General features: G+C 41.3%; 1 protein-coding gene across 3 annotated transcripts in view; it reads left to right on the top strand.

Annotated features, from left to right (window-relative positions):
• Positions 1-1,047: 1,047 nt before the first annotated feature.
• Positions 1,048-19,526, top strand: part of MTUS1 (microtubule associated scaffold protein 1) — a 165,513-nt gene continuing 147,034 nt past the window's right edge. The window contains exon 1 of one of the 3 annotated variants that reach the window (XM_038560267.1): positions 1,048-1,114. The gene's annotated coding sequence lies outside the window, so the exon portion shown is untranslated. Of the gene's footprint in view, positions 1,115-1,664; positions 1,805-19,526 lie in introns of those variants that run through there. The other 2 variants (XM_038560269.1, XM_038560266.1) reach the window with 2 other exon arrangements.

Here is a 19,526-nt window from a genome sequence, read left to right as displayed (position 1 = left end):
TGCATTGATGTGTTTTTTGGTTTTGGTGCTTTTGCATTCAGGAGAATCATTCAATGGTGTTTAATGCTCTTCTCTTTAAAAATAGTCACACACCAAGAAAAAAAAATCACACGCCTTTTAAAGTCACAAATATGTTAGTTACATGTCTGTTTTTGCAATAGGTACATTCAAAGCAAGTTGGCACGCGAAAGAATAGAAAGACAAGATCATGAGTTAGGCTAGATGGGTTTGCATCACCTCTCACTAGCTGTGTGACCCTGAGTAAGTCACTTGACTTCTGAGCTTTCATTTCTTCAGCTGAAAAATGGAGATAATAATCTGACCTATTTACCCTGGGTCTCATTGAGGAAATATTGGGACATTGTAATGTGAAAAGGCTTTGCAACTCTAAATGGCAATACATCTGTTAGTTGATTCCACGTTGCTGGTATAGAAAACTTAGTCAAATACAATATCCTCAGATTAATTCCCTGAGAAAGCTTCTCTTAAAAAGCTTTTAGCAAATTCAAGCCGGTTATAATTATCATTCTTTTTTTAAATTTGGGTCTGGGTTGTCTGACAATAGCGAAGCAACATTATTATACATATTATACATCATCTCTCGTAAGCGGAATAGCGTTGAATGAAGGATATATCTACAGAAGAAAACATTTTATGAGTCTAATAGACAGCTATGGATGAAATTCATTCAGCTTAGCAAAGAAGGACTGCCTCTGTGTTTAGAGAAAAGTGGGTCGGACCTCGTTGATCCCCCTAAGTGTTATAGAGTCTTTCCACTTCTTTTTCCAAGATCTTTCAGCTGAAGGCTCATTTCTTTAACCTTTCATAGGCGTTTGCTAGTCAACCTCTTAGTGGTACGAAGATAAAGCAGACCCGGAGTCGGACGCTCTCAAAAGACAGTCAGTGCCTGTTCCTAGCGGCCCTCGGTCGGGATAATTCTGCAACCTCCGGGCTCCCCGCCCCCCCCGGCCCGCCCCCGCTGCAGTGCCCCGGGGCTCGCTGGAGCCGGAGGCTCGCGGGGACAGCGCGGCGGGCCGGACCGGGAGCCGGAGCCGAGCTCAGCTGCGACCGCCCGCGGGGACGTGAGCGGCCCGGGGACGCGCGGCTCAGCCAGGTGCGCGGGCAGCAGCCGCCGGGCGCCGCGTTGTGCACGTGGCAACAGGTGCAGCGCGGCCCTGGGCTGGCGGCGGGGGGGTGGGGGGGGGCTCGGGGCGCGTCCGCCTGTAGCCCGGGAGCGTGCGGGGCTCGGGGACCCGGACGGGGACGCGGGAGCGCGGGAGGAGCGGCCGAGACGCGGGGCAGAGCGCGGCGGGAGCTCCCGAACCCGCCTCCCGAGGTGCCGCCGCGCCCTCCGCGGCTCCCTCCCGGGGCTCCCCTCCCGGGGCTCAGCGCCCCCTCCGCGGCTCCCTCCCGGGGCTCCCCTCCCGGGGCCCAGCGCCCCCTCCGCGCCGCCCGCCTCCGTCTCCAGCAGCGGAGGCGCAGGCTGGGGCCGCTGGGGGGGGGGGGGGGGGCGGCGGCGGAGCTTTTCTATTTACAAGTTTCCCCGACTCCCCGCCCTGGCTCCACCCCCCGCGGCTCGGGAGGCGGGGAGGCTGGGGCGCCCCGGACTCGGGGTTCCCGCCCGGCCGCTGCAGCCTCCCGGGGCGGGGTGCGGGCCGGGCCGTGCGCGCCCAGGTGCGGACGCCGCGCGCGGGGCGCCTCCGCGGGGGACCCAAGGGCGCCGGGGCGCTCGGGCCAGGGCTCCCCGGGGCTGCGCCTCTGCACGCCCCCCCCCGCCCCCGAGGAGGAGGAGGAGGAGCTGCGGGTGAGTGCGGGGTCGAGACCCGTCCGGCCGCCGGCGCGCGGCGGGGTGTGGGGCGGGGGCGGAGGGGACGGCGTGAGCGCGGCGCTGCGAGGCGGGCGGCCCCAGCTGGGGGGGGGGGGGGGCTCTCCGGGGCTCGCTGCCTAAGGCGGTCTCGCCGGGTCCGCGCAGCTGGCGCGGCGGGGGCGGATGCGGAGCGCCCCGGAGCTGTCACCTTGAAAGTGACCGGGGCGGGGGGGGGGCTTGCAGCGGAGTTGGCCGGGCTGTGCTGGCAGCTGGAGGCCGCCCGCCACGCACGCGCCCCCGGGCCCAGCCGCCCCAGCCTCCTGGCGCTGCGGGTCGCTCGGGCCGGTTCTCAGCATAGGCGCCCAGGGCTGCGGTGGGGCTCCAAGGAGGTTGCCGCAGCTCCCAGGGCCCCCTCGTGCCGTGCCTCCCCCCTTCCTGCAGCTGCCTGGTGCTTTTCTAGCTCTCTAGAAAAATCTACGCCTGAATCCAGTCACCCGATTGACTGCTACGCTGCACTAATTCTTGGACTTGTGGGTTGACTCCCCTTAAATTCTCCTTTTTCAAGACTCACTGCACGTGTGACTAAGTTATTTGTTGACTTTGACTTAGCATGATCTTGGAGTAGGAATGGAGAGATCCTGCCGTAGCCTGCAATCAAGTTTCACCTACTCTGGGAACTACTACTGAGAACTTCGTAGTTTGTGTGCTAAGAAAGGAAATCCAGTGTGTCGTGTTTGAATAAAATCAAAGTCTTATGCCAAACGGTGGTGGGGGTGGGGAAATGACAGGGTTCACGTTTTGCCAGGTGATGGGATTTCAATCATCAGCAAGCTAAATCCTTATCCCTGGGCGTGGAGGGTGGGGTGCAGGTGTTAGGAGGAGAGGGAAGGAGGGGGGACCTTCCAGGAGGGAGGGGAATAAAAAGGAAACAAGGCGCTGCTTCCTGGGAACCTATGACCTCCTTAAGGAGTCTAGATACACCAGAGAGCAGTGTGTGGTTAACCCGAAGGGAAACTGAAGAGTTTGGAAATGCAATAGAGTAGACCAGCTTCTTTTTCAGGGATAATTAGGGCAGGAATTGGACAACTTAAGTTGAAACAATGATGCCTTATTTACATGGTGCTTTGCAATGTGTAAAATGCTTTTATGGACTTTTTTTTTTCCCCTTAAATACAGTATTCCATGAGGAAAGCTATACAAAGAAATGCTTAGAACTACTTATCCTTAAAACAAACTTAGTGGAATGGAGTTTAAATTAATATGTACTATTTATTTAACTTGTGCCAACTTTTCCCTCTTTTAAAAATCAGAATTGTAGAGAAAATAGTGCTTGTAGAAGATCTGCACCTTTTAATTCTGTATCAGTAATACATGATTACAGTTTTGGATTATTTCATAAGGTTATAAAGTTCTAGCTAGATTTCTTTCTCAGTATTTCAGTTATTAGACTGAAGCATTTAGGAAGCATGTCATGTCATTGTCCTCTTCTGTTGGCCTTGTTCTCTGTATGCTTGTTGTATAAAAATGGGTAGATTCAGAAAAAGTAGGAGTTAAATAATTCCACTACCCAAATATCACATTATTTTCTTTGTGCTTGTTAATAGAACATAGTTTTTTTTTTTTTTTTACAGTTATATAGTTTATACAAATAACACTGCTGACTTTTTTCCTGCTTAGCATGAGGGAAAAGTTTCCAGGTCACTACAGTTCTCCAGGAATCTTATTTTAGTGGCTACATAATGTTACATTATAATGAGGTAACAAATTATTTATAAGCTGAATTTTATTTCCAATTATTATTAAATATACACTGTTGCAACAAATATCCCTTATAAAACTTTATCTACAGGGCGTATTTCCTTAGGATGTAGTCTTTGAAATACAGTTTTTGGCTCAAAGATATAGAGGGACCATTTGCTTTGCCAAAAAAAAAAAAAGTCTTACCCAAGTATGATCCCGCCAACACTCTGAGTACCTGTGTTACTATATGCTTGTTAATAAAGGCGGAATCATTCTTAAAAGGAAAAGTAATTTTTACAGCTTTATAAGTAAACAGTGCTTTCTTGATACCTAAATTTCCAGGTTGGTTGGTTTGTTTTGAGAACAGCAGGCACAGGTAGGAGGAATGGCAGAGGGAGATGGAGATGCAGGCAACCTGCTGAGCAGGGAGCCCAATGTAGGGCTCAATCCCAGGACCCCGGGATTAGGGCCTGAGCAGAAGGCAGGTGCTTAATGGACTGATCCACCCAGGTGCCCCTACTAAATTTCCAGTGATTTAATTACAAATCATGAATATCCAGAGAATTTAGTTATTTTTCACTTTTATTCACTTTTTTGAATGTAGTGCCAAATTTCTTCTGCTGGTTTGTTAGTATTTTTCTAGTTATAAGAACTTTTATGGATTAATAATAAAGTTTTGCGTTCTTATTGTAGATTTTTACCCCATAATATCTTGGCCTTTTAAAGACCAATACCATGTATTTATAGTGGTTTTGACTTCGAGATGTTCTATAATGTAGTCAAGTCTGTTGACTTTCTCAACAAAATCAACACTTCTGAATCATAGCTTCAGAATTGGGTGATGATGGCGGGCGATGACTTTTAGGAGAATCTCACCACCTCCCCCCGTCAAATTCTGAGTCAGACTTTTCAAATCCAATAGAACAACCTCCAGGTCCTGGAGTAGAGACTGTTGCAAACCAGATTAGGTTTGTTGATAAGAAATAGTTGTGCATGGTATAGACCATTAGGAATAACATTCTTCAAAATCAGAACAAAGTTTTAAATCCCAGGAAATGTTTCAGATCTGTTGTTCAGTGATTATGTAAATAGTGATTAGGCTCACAAACCATTTTTATTGATTTGTAGGATTCGTTTGTAGTGTTTTGTTAGATTGTACAATCATTACAGTTCATACTAAATTGTTGATGCATCTTTTCTTGATGTCTAGATAATGTATATATTTAAAATTTTTCCCAAGTTTCCAACACTACTCACAGATGAAACTATTTGAAGGTGGGGATAAGCAGCCTGATTTTTCCAAACTTGAGTTACCTTTCCATACTAAAGAAGCTTAAATATATCCTGAGAACTTCTAAAAGCCTTGCTGAACATATTCTCCATCTCTTATAGCCCCCAAAGAAGCCACCAGACCATGTAGGAACCTTGAAGATGAAGCTGGTGTGTGTTGTGTTTGAGGGCGTGTAAAAAAAAAAAAAAAAAATGAGCCCAAACTATCTCTGGAGGCAGGTGAGCCTCCTAGGAGATGACTGCTACTTGCCTGGCAGGGACCTGGGCAGCGGTGGTTTTGGCCTTTGGAGAAGTAAGGAGTGACTGAGGATGCGTGATCCTATGCTGCAGGAAAAGAATTAGGTCATATGGGGTAGGACTTCACCGGCTTGAAATTTTTTTTTTCCAGAAAACCCTGCTTTTACCAGGGTTTCCCCATACTTTGGGAAATCTGTTATAACCAGTAGCTGAGTTCAATTGGCAACTACTTCTAAAGATGTATTTTTCTCAATCGGTTTATACAAGATATCTCTGATTTTTTTTTTTTTTAAGAAATGATAGCAATATTATTTGAAATCAGTTCTTACTCTTCTGTGTGGGCAGTTATCCATGATATTAATGCATGACTTTTTTCTTACTCAGGATGAAAAGACTTTTACAGTTGAGGGTGACGTATTTGGGGGTTAATCTTTACTGTGTAGATAAATACAATAAAACTTCATTCCCATATACCATAAGGTATTTTGCGATTTACGTAAACAATATACATCAGGGTAATCACAATCAAGGAAGAGAGGGTTTGCTCAACAAATAGAGAATAATAAGATTGACTCTAGAGGTGTTAGGTAAATAGCTTTCAATCACTTCAGAATTCCATTTTTGGAATCTTTGATTCCAAAACAACTTTATGTATTAAAGCTGGTAGATTTTCTGTAGCCTGCAGTTGAAGCCCGATATTGAAGAGAAAATACTTAAACTGTACTCGCATCTTGTTAATAGGCTTATTCCTAAACTTAGTGTTCTGTGTACGTATTACTTGCATGAGTAAAAGTAAGAAAAATCATACAACCCTCCATTCTCACATAGAAGTTTTATTTCATTTTGAAGTTGTAAAACTAAGTAGATTTAAAGTCACTTAAAAGTTCTTTTGAGGAGACCTGTTTACTTTTTAGTAGGCTTGATTCCATTCATTTTGAGCAGTAAAAGAAGATCACATGCAGGTCATAAGCTTCTCAGACTAGCTGCAAAGGGCAAAATGGTTGCTGGGAAATTACTTCCAGGTAATGTGAATTTTGCCTGAAATTGTAATGATTTCATGTTTCAGTAAGAGTTCAGCTCCACTTAAGCTGAAGAGCAGATCTGGCCAGCTTCCCACCATGTGCACACAGCAAGAGAAAGAGCAGACTGGGAAGAAAACAGACTGAGGAGACCCCAGTCTTAGAGACCCCAGTCTTAGAGGCAAGATGCCATGGAAAGAGGGGTTTAAAACCATCAAATTCCTTATTTTCACTCTTCTACATTCTTATAAGTATTTGTACCTTGTCAATTTATACTTACACTGAATGCAAAGAAAATTGGTGCTTATGTTCGTGGGCTAATCAACCATGATTCAGCTGATCTTCTATGATTAAAACATTCCAGGACATGTGTGTCCTGAATTGGCATTGAGAAAGCAGTTCTTGAGAAGAGTAGGAAGGAGATGTGTAAAAATATATTCTGTTTAAATAAGCGTAGAGCTTATATAATGTCTGTGGCTGTGTTCCTTATGTCTTGACTGTTGAGTTGTTTAGCTTTATACTTTTTTTGCATTGGAAAAACTTGGTAATATTTAACTTGGGGATTATTTACATATATACCAGTATTGAAGAAAATGTCACTATTTCTTTATTTCAGGTGAGTGGTTCATACATGTTTAGAAGTATTCAGCGACAAATGAAAAATTCTCTTAAGTTTATCTCTGTTTTCATGATTATTAACAATAATATCAAGTTAAAACTGCATGTTCTTTTAAAACCTAGCTCACTTGGCTAGCTGCATGGAACAAAAATAGAAGCCTTTATAGATACAGGTCACATAAGAGCTGACATTGAAACATGGGCCCCCTCCTTCTCCCAGCCTTTGTGTCAAGTCAATTGAGCTATATTTACCAGAATACTACCAGTTAAATCACCTCATGCTATAAAAATCCTGTTCTTTAGTTATATAATAAATTACTATACTATAGGCCTCTTATCTAGGCAAGTTATGGAATTGAATCATATGTGCATATTTCTACTAACCTAATTGTCATGTGAGCCAGGGTTTCAGAATTCCTACTTGTTGGTGAAAAAGTCCAAAGAATTGGAGAAATGAGAAGTGGGTTAAAAAGGGTAAATTTTTACACTTGCAAGAAAAATACACTTGTTTTATTAGATCTTCAATCTAGACTCCATGGATATAATGCAGTCATTTATGGAGAGTGTATAGTTAGGATTATGTTTTCACATTAAATGGTAAATGGCATGAGTGAGAATCCTTACTGTTAGAATTTGAAGTTTGCTAAGTCTCAGGCCATGTATTGAGCACTACCTGTGGGCAAACACGGCAAGGTAGAAGGGCACAGATGTGGAAAAAACTTTGGCTCTAGTTTTCAAAGGAGTCAGCAGAAAAGTCCCCAGAGTGAGGTTTTGGAAATGTTACTGTTGAGGGTCCTAGAAATATCCCTCCCAGATCCTGAACATTGTGCCCTATGTTGGAAACTCTACCTGCTACTTTTACTAAACTTTGGTAAAGCTAAGGCAGTTTTGACACTTTTGGTTATCTAAAGACTCTTAATCTGGTGTGTGTGTGTGTGTGTGTTTTAAGATTTGTTTATTCGTGAGAGACACACAGAGAGAGCCAGAGACACAGGCAGAGGGAGAAGCAGGCTCCATGCAGGGAACCCAATGTGGGACTCCGGACTCGATCCTAGGACCCTGGGATCATTGCCTGAGCCCAAGGCAGATGCTTAACCAGAGAGCTACCCAAGTGCCCCTCAAGACTCTTAGTCCTTAATCAGGAATCAGGATTACTCCTAGAATTGTCGAGAAGCAGGATACTTAGCAGTGTAGTCTAGTTTCACCTGCTTGCTCTGGACAATCTTTTCAGTGACCTCTTCCAACATAATTTTGTTAAAACTTGTAAGCTTCTTGAGGATAGGGTCTGAACCTTATGATGTCGGGGTACATTTGCAGTTTTATAATTATTTGTACCAGATGTAGCCTGGGGTAAATCCTCTAGAGCACTAATGGCATAGGAATTTGAGATTCTTTCCTCCAACAGCCACAGCTCCTCGAAGGTCTTTTTTAAGCCAGACACAATAGTTTACTTTTCTAGACTCCTTCCTCTTTGTCCTGTCCCTCGCACTCTTCCCCTCACCCTCTAGGGGAGACAGCGAGAGCAGAGAGAGGTGGCTCACCCTGCCTCCTTCTGAAAGCCTGTGCCTTTAGGCGTTAGGGTAACATGAGCTGGAAGGTGTGAGGTTCGTATTCCTTCGGAGTTATAATTCTGTTTTATTACCAAGTGCCATTCTCAAAACATCTGGCAAGCCCGTGTGCAAATACTTGAGCTGAATTAATTCCACTTGTGCTAATTTATTATAGTCTCCATTTGTGCAGTCCCAAGTTGACAGCTTCTCAGACTTGGGCTGTTTCTTGTTTAGAGAAATATGTACTTACATTTTAAAGAGTAATTCAGATGAAGTTTCAGTCTAGAATTCTTCTTTCTCTCATTGCATTTAATAAGATTTGTTTCAAGAGTTTTTTTCGCCTTTCTGTAAAACTTCTTTATGGCCCACAAGACTTCCTGGTTATTGAATTTGATTCTGTACTTTTAAGAGTTGACTTTTTGTTTAATGCTTAAAAAGTCTTGATGGTGCTTTATGGAGATGCTAATTGCAACTCTGCAAAGGAATTTACTAATACATTTTAATTCCAATATAAGAGGGGAGTGGGTTTAGTCAATAAAATGGGAATGGGCATAGGAAGAGTCCTGCATTTCTCTTTTCATAAAAAAAGTTGAAATGGTTTTATATTGCAGGTATGACTGTTAGGTTACAAAATGGTTGAATCTTGTTACGCCGAACACTTAAAATTTGAAACCTTAAATATATGTAACCAAAGGAAAACGATTTTCTACTTAGTTTAATTATTAGCCTCCAGGGCAGGGTATTGCCTTTTCCTCCCCCTCCTTTCTCTTGCTTTTATTAAGATTGGAATAATAGAAGAGGTATTTCATCATTTTGGCTAGATCTTGTTCACCCTAATATCCAGTGTGAAACCTTGGAGACCTACTTTGTTAATAGAATTGGAAAAAGTGTTACTGGCATCCAGTACATTCGGTATTGGATTATAATGGAGAGTACACAGACTTCAAAATATGACCAATTTGGACTCATGTCTGAGCTCTTCTGTGTTAGCCATGTGGGTTTGGCAAGTTACTTTCCTCTTTTGCACCCTTTCCCCCTCATCATGACAGTGGGGGTAATACCCATTGCTTGGGGTTATCACACTACAGTGCCAAATATATGGCACCTTTTCTGATTTAATTTCTCAGTTGAATTTTGAGAGAATGGTTGCTTAGGCCTGCTTGTGCTCTCTGCTGGGAATTAAATTCCGGGCACAGGAGCCTGATAACTTTTCCTCTTGCTTAAAAAGAACTGGTTTATACCAGTAGTGATTGAGAATATTTATTTTTGGACTCCAGCTTTGTTACCTTTTGGTTTTCTTTGGAGTTCTAGTTTAGGGGATTGCTGATATTTGGTTATATTTGAGCTGTAGTTTTTAAAAATCGAAATAGAGATGAAAATCCCAAAGTGCCTGTGTGTGTGTGACACACACAAATATGATTAAAATTAAAGTGAAATAATAACTCTGGTTTGGGAGAGTACCTTATAAGTTTGACATTAAGGACCTTTAAATTTATTTAGCACAGCAACATTTGAAGTAGACGGTATAGGTTATGAGAGGTCTGTTTTATTACAGGAGAAGATTGACTGGAACTACTTGGATAAATGTTTTATATTACGATGAGTCAGTTATAGAACCAGGATCAGGACCTGCGTCTTCTCTCCTGGTCTATTCTGTACTTCCGGTAGAATACTGATATTTGACTACTTTTAATGCCATAAGAAGTAATCACTGTTGCTAGGATTTTCTTTATATAGGTGCTGAAGTGGGATCAAAAGCGTCACTGGTTTGAGTATGTGACATTTCAGTTGACATTGGTTGGAATTAGGGCTTGTTATTTTTCCACTAACTACAGAACATAAAACAGAATGTTAAATCCTGTAACCAACTAAGATTTGTAGCACAAATGGAAAATTGATAGTTCTATAATATTTTGCGGCTTTTACACCACTTCAAAGAGAACCAGATAAAATTCTAACAGTCATCTGAATCATTAGATTGTGTACAATAATACATTGTAAAATGTACCCATTTTACAGATAGCAGCCCAGGGTCATGTATGTTGAATAGGGATTAATACTTGTTTTTGTGAAACACTTTTTTCTATAGAAATACTGAATCCTATTTCCTTATTTTAAGCTACATGGGGGCAGGTAATTCTTGGGCAGATGGAGTTAATCCCAGGTAGAAATTTAACTAGGAGGTGAGGCCTGGTGTCATCAGAACGGGGAAGAGAATGTCTCATAAAACCAGTTACATCCTGAGTATCAGTCATGGTTTTTAGCCCTAAAGGTCAATAGTTCTGTGTTACCAAAATGACTTCTATGGAATGTATGGTGTTAGGACTTGACAAGTAGGTCTCTTTAGGGAGGTTGGCTCTTTCTTCCTTGGGGCTGACCCTATGAGTTTGATGTACTTACACTGATCCGTTAAAGAACTCTTATTTGCCAATGGAAAGCCTAACATAGGTAATCATTTTCCAAGTAAAAGGTACAGGAAGTTGATGTTTAATAAAGGTTGGGAGATAGTGTGAAGTGCCAACTTGCATAACCACACACACACATGCTGACATTTTTCAACTGGTCTTGGCAGGATTCAGATGGAAAATTATTTCCTTTTAGCCAAGTGGACTCTGAGGAGATGCGGCAACTGTCTGAATGATTCTAAACAAGGAGCTGCTCATAGGCATTTAACGCTTTCAGGCAAAAGAATTCATTTTAGCTTAAAACTCTGTCCTGCATACTGTGTCTAGCCCCATTTCCCTACAAAAGCTGTGCTACCTTTTGAGGAATTCCTTTACATAACTGTGTACAACTTGGAAACAGAAGACTGCAGAGTCTTCACGTCAAGTTATATCTTTAGCCAAACTGTACAGTCCCTGGCAGTGGTCCTTGACAGGCATTGTGTGTAAGTGATGCTATGGTTTTAGTGGTTTACTTTTAGAGGGACAGCCAGCCCCTTCTATATGGGCTCTGTGGCATCCTGGAATGTGGTTTTACTGTTTATGACTCTCCTGCTTCTTAATGATTCTCGTGAAAAAGCTTACTTTGTGATGGAATTCATGTCGACCGTATGATGTAATCTCTTCAGGAGGAAGAGTTTAATTTTGTTCACCTCTCTGTCAGGAGTACTTAGAATAGTGCTTCTGTTAAGGCACTTAATATTTTAGTGTCTCAGTGGTCTCTTGATTTGAGACTGTAGGTGCCTGGCATGTGGTCCTCAATTGCTTTTCAAGATGATTTCCAGTCTGGGGCTATAGTGCCCTATAGGGTCCTGGACAAAGCCTCCTCTTCTAGGAGGGTTTAGGTGAACGTGTATTGGAGCTAACAGTAAAATGAAAAACTGGAGAAGTAAAGCAGGTCTTATTTCCACAAGATCAGACAAATATGGTAGTTCATGTAGTCAACATGCAAGATTTTCAAGAGGGTCAGAAGGATTAGTTGAAAAGTAGATTATAGAACAAGAACGGGGGGGCGGGGGGGGAGACCTCTGTAGGTTCCAGAATGGGTTAATGGATATGTTTGGGAATCTGTGCCATTGTTTACTGGCCACATGATCTGTGAAAAAAATTTTGATTGATATAAAATTAAGTATCACACAATGTACCTAGGTCTTGACAGATAATCTCCCATGTGAGCAATGGTCATACCAGTTGAGATCTAGAACATGTACATCCCTCCCCACCCAGAAAGTTGCCTTGACTGAATGACCAAGTTGCTAAGTCATGGTGCTAAAGTGAAGGTAGTTAATAAAGCTGTAATAATAACAACAAGGTTGTTGACAGTATAACAGTAGCAACTAACAATTGTACTTGTTAGGAAGTTTCCAGAAATTTCATTTCACCCCTAAAACAACTCTAAGGAATGGATTGTTACTGTTGCATCAGTTTTTAAGGAGGAGGAAAATGAGGCCAAGGTTATTTTTGGCTTGGCCAAGCAAGACAGGTAGCCCAGTAACTGAGCACATGAGGGAGCCCTCCATGTCTAGGCAGTTTACAGAGCTGGGGCTGTGGCTAGCAAATGTTAACCTTATTAGCTGTGGAAAGGAAGGTGGGTAGAGACCAAGAATACACATTTGAACTGGGTTTTAATGTCCATTGTTACTTATTAACTATGTTCCTTGGGCAAGATCTCCCACTTCTGGAAAGATCTATAAAGGGGAAGAGGCGTAGGAAGGAGGTAACTGTCATGGAGCCTGTCTGTTATGGGGCTGTCACCTGGGAGGACAACTATGAAAGCACTTTGTGGACTTTGAAGGGCTGTGGGCTGACATCCTTACTTCTGTGGAAGAATTCACTGCCTGCTTGCCCATCCTAGCCTCACATATTTCATAGACTGCGGGCGGACAGGGAGGAATGACAGTGTGTCACAGAGATGGTCCCCACTTGACAGTCTTGATGGGCCGAACAGTGTGTTTACTCAGCTTTTTCTCTCACAGGTCTCTCTGACATTCAAAGCCTTAGTGTTTCCGCTATTATGTCAGCCAACCTCTACAATATTTTAAGATCCTTAGTTGGCAAAATTAAAACCCGACTTTCTCATGTTGTCTCTCCAGATTTTGGGAGGGAAAATGTTACTAGTTGGTAAAATCTGAAAGGCTCAGAAACACTCTCCTGCCTGTTCTTACCCCCCAGTCCAAGCTTCGTCTTCAGGGAGCTACACTCATTCTCTCCTTGTCCACACCAGTGGAATCCATCCTTTGGGTTCCCTAATGCTGAGTTCCACCTCTACTTTTGCAGCTTTTGTAGTTACTTACTTGTACTTTCTTGTGTTAAGTATTGGCTCTTTGAAGGCTCCTTAAACACGTGGACTGTTTTGACCATTGTCTCCCTACCACAGCAGCTGGCATGTGGTAGGCAAGTCATCAGTATTTGTTGAATGAATGAACATTCTTCTAGCAAAAGTCACTTTATATCAGGAGTATGGAAATGGGCACGGTGGTGCATGAAGTGACTGACTCCCCACTTAACTTCTCTGGGACTGCTCTAGTCCTGTTGTAGGGGATTCCTCTTTTTGTAGCTAATTGGAGGTTCTGAATATTTTTTAAAAAATACTGAAACATCTGCTGCTTGAAAGTCTTTATTATTAAGAAAATAATTATAAGAAAATCGGTGAGGTTTGGATAGCTAACTATAACATCTGGCATTTATGTAATGGTAGGAATAGAATTTTTCTAAATTGTAAATGTGGATTAAGTTAAATCACACATTTTAGGTATAAAAGCTAATTTAGAAAGTTCTTATTCCAAATGAGAGATGTTATTTTGTTTAATGTCTGATTAAAATACTTTATACAGGGGTTAGAATCCTTTAGAGAAAGGCATGAGTAGATCCTGAAATTCTTCATTTAAAAAAAAAATCAGACTGTTGAATTCCACAAATATCATTTGAGTGAGCATGGGTACAAGGGTACAACCTTTTTCCTCCCATTTCTAAGTTTGAATCTTCTTGCATACATCTCTTCCTTTAAACTCTGGGCCAGCCAGTCATGCCATCAGGGCCCATACACCTGTGAAATAAGAGCAGTGTTCCTGAGTTTGGTAAGTTTGAGATTTCTTGACCATACCCGAGCCACAGATTGCTGTTAAGGATGGAATCCTATTACTGAATTGTTTCTTTTGAGAATTTATTGCTGAGGGTAGTTACTTAGGAGCTTCTGTTTTGATTGACTTTTATGTGCCATTGATACTAAAGGCTATTGCAGTCAGGCTATCATAATTGGTAGCCAGACTTGGACCCTTCTCATGAACCTAAAGATTTTGCATTAAACACATTAGCTTTAGAAATATAAAGCCAAAAAAAGCTCAATATGTGAGTTTCCAAATTTTTCTATAGCACAACCATATGCATATTCCATGTCTTTTAAAAAAATTATACCATCTATCCCTCCAAATCTGTTGAGGACAGACTCTAAGATCCCATAGGCTCCCTCTTCCTACTCTCCCTTCTGAGAAATAAATTTTAAAAAAATTAGCTAATTTTGGAGCAGTGGGATTTTTGTTCTGCTAATGAGGGTAAGGGAGGGGACTTGGCTGGGTTTCTTGCTTCCTGAGGTCCATGCTATACTTCTTTGTTCTCCTGGCACACTGCCACATTCAGCAATCCTTCATCCCCAGAATGGATGGAGAAAGGACATCGGAGCAGAGGTGTGCTCATCTTTAGGGCCAGAGACTCCCAATGAGCAGATGTCACAGCCAGAACCAATGAGTAAATCTTCTTTACTCATTGGTTCAAGCTTGTCCTTTCAAATACAAAACCCAGTGTGTGTTATCCTTAACATTTTCATGAGGTCTTCATTTGATGGTATCAGGAGAAATCTGGAGAACAAGCATTTTTGATGCTGTCAACCTATGGGTTCAGAAAAGATGCACAGTTCTTTACAAAATCCAAGATGGGGGATGAGTGAAAGAGATGAATTTTGATGTCATATGATATCCTTGGAGGAAAGGTATAAAATGAAATATATACATGTAGTTTACCCTATTCTTTCAGATGTGCTCTCCCTTGAAATTTCAGTTACCAAATATTCAAACCTAGTTTGAGGTTCTTCTTCTTTTTAGTAGTGAGCTGGAAAAACCAACAAAACGCTTAACTTGAAATTTGTGTTACTATAGTTGTCTTTAATAGAGGTGTAGCAGTGATGGTGTAGAGTTTTAACATCAGATATATTTAGTGTTTCTGGTAGGCCTGTACCAGAAACACTGTATAGATGTTATAGTATGTGGTTATATTAATAAATAGCACAAGGAGATACTTAACTTTTATTATACCATCTTGGTATATTATTCCTTTTTTTTTTTTTTGAAAGGTAACTAAAATTTTCTTTGAATATTTTTATCAAGATGTACCTCTTTCCAGGGTTAATAAATCCAAAATTTCAGTGTTGCTACTGTATGATGTTTTGGGGAAAAAATAAATCTCAAAACCAAATTGCTTTAAATTTTTTAGCACATGGGTTAAAACTTTCAGAAAAGTAGAAAATCTCAGCTTTGGTGTTTGGTTGGTTGTTTTTTGCCTGATGAAATTATGGATACCATGGATTGCATGTCTGGAATGGGAGCCCAGCCTTGATTGGGCCAAGTGAGGGTGGTGGGTGGGTTGGGCTGTAAAGATCATGACCCTGCTATGCTTGGGAGGTCATTCTCCTTTGTAGCCTTTGGGAGATTCTTGTAGTGGAGTGTTGTTAATCCTACTGGGACTTGCCTGGCTCCTGAAGGATTTCTCTCTGCTTCATGATTACCTAGGGCCAAGTTAGGAATCAGAGAGGGGCCGCTGGCCTAAAAATAGTCACAGTTTGGGAGGAGGGCCTGAATGGCACAGCGCCACTGTTCCCTTCCTGCTGCCAGAAGATGATGCCATAAGGAGAGCGTCAAATGGGAAGAGTGTGTGTGTGTGTGTGTGTGTGTGTGTGTTTGAAGACAGGTGTGAAAAATGTAGAAGAGAGTGAATGTTTTCTTCCTGGCTTCTGTAGAGGAAGATAAAATGTTTTTAGAGATTGACTTTCAAAAAGCTTTAGAAGTAGTAAAAGCAAATATGGGAGGCTGTTCTTTTTATGAGACTGGGCTTAGTGGGATATATTTCTAGATGTTTCTAATTTGTAAGAAAACATTTTGTATTTAATGTTGGTCACAGATTGTTGAGGAATGGAAACAGTGATGTGCCTTGTTTCCTAAAGTGCTTGAGAACATAGAGTGAAGCATTGTTTGAAAACTTGAAGATGACAGGTCATTTAAACAGACATTTTTTTTCTGATTCAAGTGTAGTTGACATACATTAGTATACTAGTTTCAGATGTACAACAGTGATTCAACCTTTTTGTATTATGAAGCAATCACAATAAATCTAGCTAACATCTATCACTATATAAAATTTTTGCAGCATTAACTGTATTACCTATGCTGTACATTGTATTCCATGTCTTATTTTATAACTAGAAGTTTGTTCCTTTTAACCCTTCTGCCCATTTTGCCCATCTCCCTGCCTTGCTTCCTTGTAGCACCCACTAGTTCTCCATATTTGATTCTGTTTCAGTTACCTTTGTTTTTGTTTTTTAGGTTAACACATTTATTGTGAAGTTACGATATTGTCTTAGTATGGCTTATTTCACTTGATATAATACCCTCTAGGTCCATCTGTATTGTCACAAAGGGCAAGATTTCATCTTTTTTATGGCTAAGTACTATTCCATTGTATATACCCCATATCCTCTTTATCCGTTCATCTACTAGCAGACACTTAGGTTGCTTCATATCTATTGTAAATATGCTGCAGTAAACATAGGGGTGCATATATCTTTTCAAATTGGTGTTTTTTTCTTTGGATAAATAGCCAGAAGTGGAATTGTTGGACCATATGATAGTTCTCATTTCAATTTTTTGAGGAACCTCCCTACTGTTTTCTATAGTGGCTGTACTGGTTGTATTCCCACTAACAGTACAGGATTCCCTTTTCTTTACATCCTTACCAACACTTGTTATATCTTCTTGATACTAGTTATTCTAACAGATGTGAGGTGATACCTTGTGGTGTTGGTTTGTATTTCCCTAATGATTATTGATGTTGAGCATCTTTGTATGTGTCTGTTGGCCTTCTATGTGTCTTCTTTGGAAAAATCCCTATTCAAATCCTCTGCCCATTTTAAAATCAGTTTGCTCTTCCAGTGCTGAGTGATAAGAGTTCTTTATATATTTTGGATATTAATCCCTTATTGGCTATATCATTGCCATTCAATAGGTTGTCTTTTCAGTTCGTTGATGGTTTCTCCTGCTGTGGCCCCACTTATTTTTGTTTTTGTTGCCCTTGTCTAAGAGACAGATCCAAAAAAAAACATTGCTAAGGCTTTTGTCAAAGAGATTATGTTTATGTTTTCTTCTAGGATTTTTATGGTTTTGGGTCTTATGTTTATGTGTGTAATCTATTTTGAGCTTATTTTTATGTATGGTGTAAGAAAGTGGTCCAGTTTCATTCTTTCAGTTGTCCAGTTTTCCCAGCACCATTTTGAAGACTTTGCCCACTTGTATGTCCTTGCCTTTTTTGTCATAGATTAACCATACAAGTGTACATTTATTTCTGAACACATTCTGTTCCACTGTTCCATGTGTTTTTTTGGTACCAATACCATACTGTTTTGATTACCATAGCTTTGTAGTACAAAGAACATGTGGTATTATATGTTAATATAATAGAAATCTGGGCACCTTATGCCTTCAGCTTTGTTGTTCTTTCTCAAAATTGCTTTGGCTATTTGGGTTCTTTTGTAATATAAATTTTAGGATTATTCTACTCTGGGAAAAATGGCTATTAGTATTTTGATAGGGATTGCATTGAATCTGTGGCTTTGCTTTGGGTAGTATGGACATTTTATTAATATTAATTCTTTCAAGCCCAAGCATGGCATAGATTTCCATCTATTTGTGTCAACTTCTATTTCTTTTATCAGTGTCTTATTTCAGAGTAGAAGTTTTTCACCTCCTTGATTACATTTACTCCTAGGTATTTTGTTCTTTTTTATGCAGTGGTGGACCTATACATTTTATTTATTTATTTAAGATTTTATTTATTTCTTCATGAGACACACACACAGAGATAGAGGCAGAGACACAGGCAGAGGGAGAAGCGGGCTCCATGCAGGGAGCCCAATATGGGACTTGATCCTGGGACTCCAGGATCATGCCTTGGGCTGAAGGTGGTGCTAAACTGCTGAGCCACCCAGTCTGTCTGGACCTGTACATTTTGAACTAAAGTTTCTGGGAAGATTGTTTTACTTACTAACACTTTAGATACCTTTGGTACACATTTTATGTTGAAGCCCTATTGGTTAGAAGAAATTTCTGTCTGAAAGTGATAGACAATCTCTTTCAAATGGTGGCTGTTTTCTGATTGAGTATAATAGATTCAAAACTTTAGTATTTATTTTCCAGTATCCTTTTCTATTTAAGGTGAAACAAGATTACTTCAGAAATTTAAAATATCTGTGATCAAAAGACCAAGAGCTTTGTTTTCCCTCCCAGCCTTCAGGGTGACTGGGAGATCTGATGAGATAAGAAGTAGAGAGTATTTTGTTTGAACACATTGATTTAGGGATGGATGGTTATTGATTTTTTTTTTTTTTTAAGATTTTATTAATTTATTCATGAGAGACACAGAGAGAGAGGGAGGGAGGCAGAGACACAGGCAGAGGGAGAAGCAGGCTCCATGCAGGGAGCCCAACGTGGGACTCGATCCTAGGTCTCCAGGATCAGGCCCTGGACTGAAGGCAACACTAAACCGCTGAGCCATCCGGGCTTCCCGATTTTTTTTTTTTTTTTTTTTTTTAATTAAAGGGATCCTTTCACTGCATCTGAGTGTTGATTATTAAGTTTAAGCAATATTCTCTGATTTAGGGGTAGCAGAAGGACTGGACTCACTTGACTTTGAAGATATTTCTTACTATCTTCAGTGCAAAGGCTAATGTGTTGCTAACTTCTATATGAGTGGGTCTATATTTTTTGCATCATGAGGGCCCACAGAGGGCTTTGAGAGGGGATTTCCAATGAGCTGAATTAAAATGCAGAGAGCTCATTCTGATTGCTTTGTGGATAATGTACTGTAAGGAGGCAAGAGGCTAATGATTTACTTAGGCCTTCAGGAGAGGGAGATGGGTGTCTTGGACCTGGAGTAATAGGGAAGGTGAGAAATAGTTGCATTTGGAATGTGGTGCCTATTTGGGTTGCTCACAAGTTTAAGAGGGGAAAGAAAGGAATCAAGGCTGACTGCTAGTTATTTGGCATGGTCAGCTTGGGCTCGTAGAGATGTCTTTTATTGCGAATAAGGAACACTGGGGCAAGAAAGAATTTATGTGAGTCTAGAAGCCCGAAGTTCTTTTAGATGCAGGAAGTTTGAGATGCCTGTTAGATAGGCAGGTGCAAATGTTGGGTTAACAGTTGAGTCTTCAAATCTGGAGCTTTGGGGAAAGATCCGGGCAATGAAATGCTTGTGGGGCTTGCCATCAAACAGAATGTTTTAAAACAAGATGATGATGAGTGTAGCATGAGAAGGGGAGTAAGGAAAAAAAAAAGGGGGGGAGGAGTAAGGGGCTGAGCCATGAATTACTCCCAACGTTAGGAGGTTGGTCAGAGAAGTCAGCAGAGGACTTGGCTAAGGAGCAGCCTGTGAGTTGAGGAGGTAAAGGGAGAGGAGTGCCTCTGAAGCCAAGTAAAGGCGGTGTCTTGGAACTTGAACCCTATAGTGTGAAGAGTTTGTTTATCAGACAAAGGACACTTCTGTTCACTTTTTTGGTAAGTAAATG

This window comes from Canis lupus, chromosome 16 (assembly GCF_011100685.1).
Source record: "Canis lupus familiaris isolate Mischka breed German Shepherd chromosome 16, alternate assembly UU_Cfam_GSD_1.0, whole genome shotgun sequence".
Taxonomy (NCBI): domain Eukaryota; kingdom Metazoa; phylum Chordata; class Mammalia; order Carnivora; family Canidae; genus Canis; species Canis lupus.
This window is presented reverse-complemented; position numbering and strand designations above follow the sequence as displayed.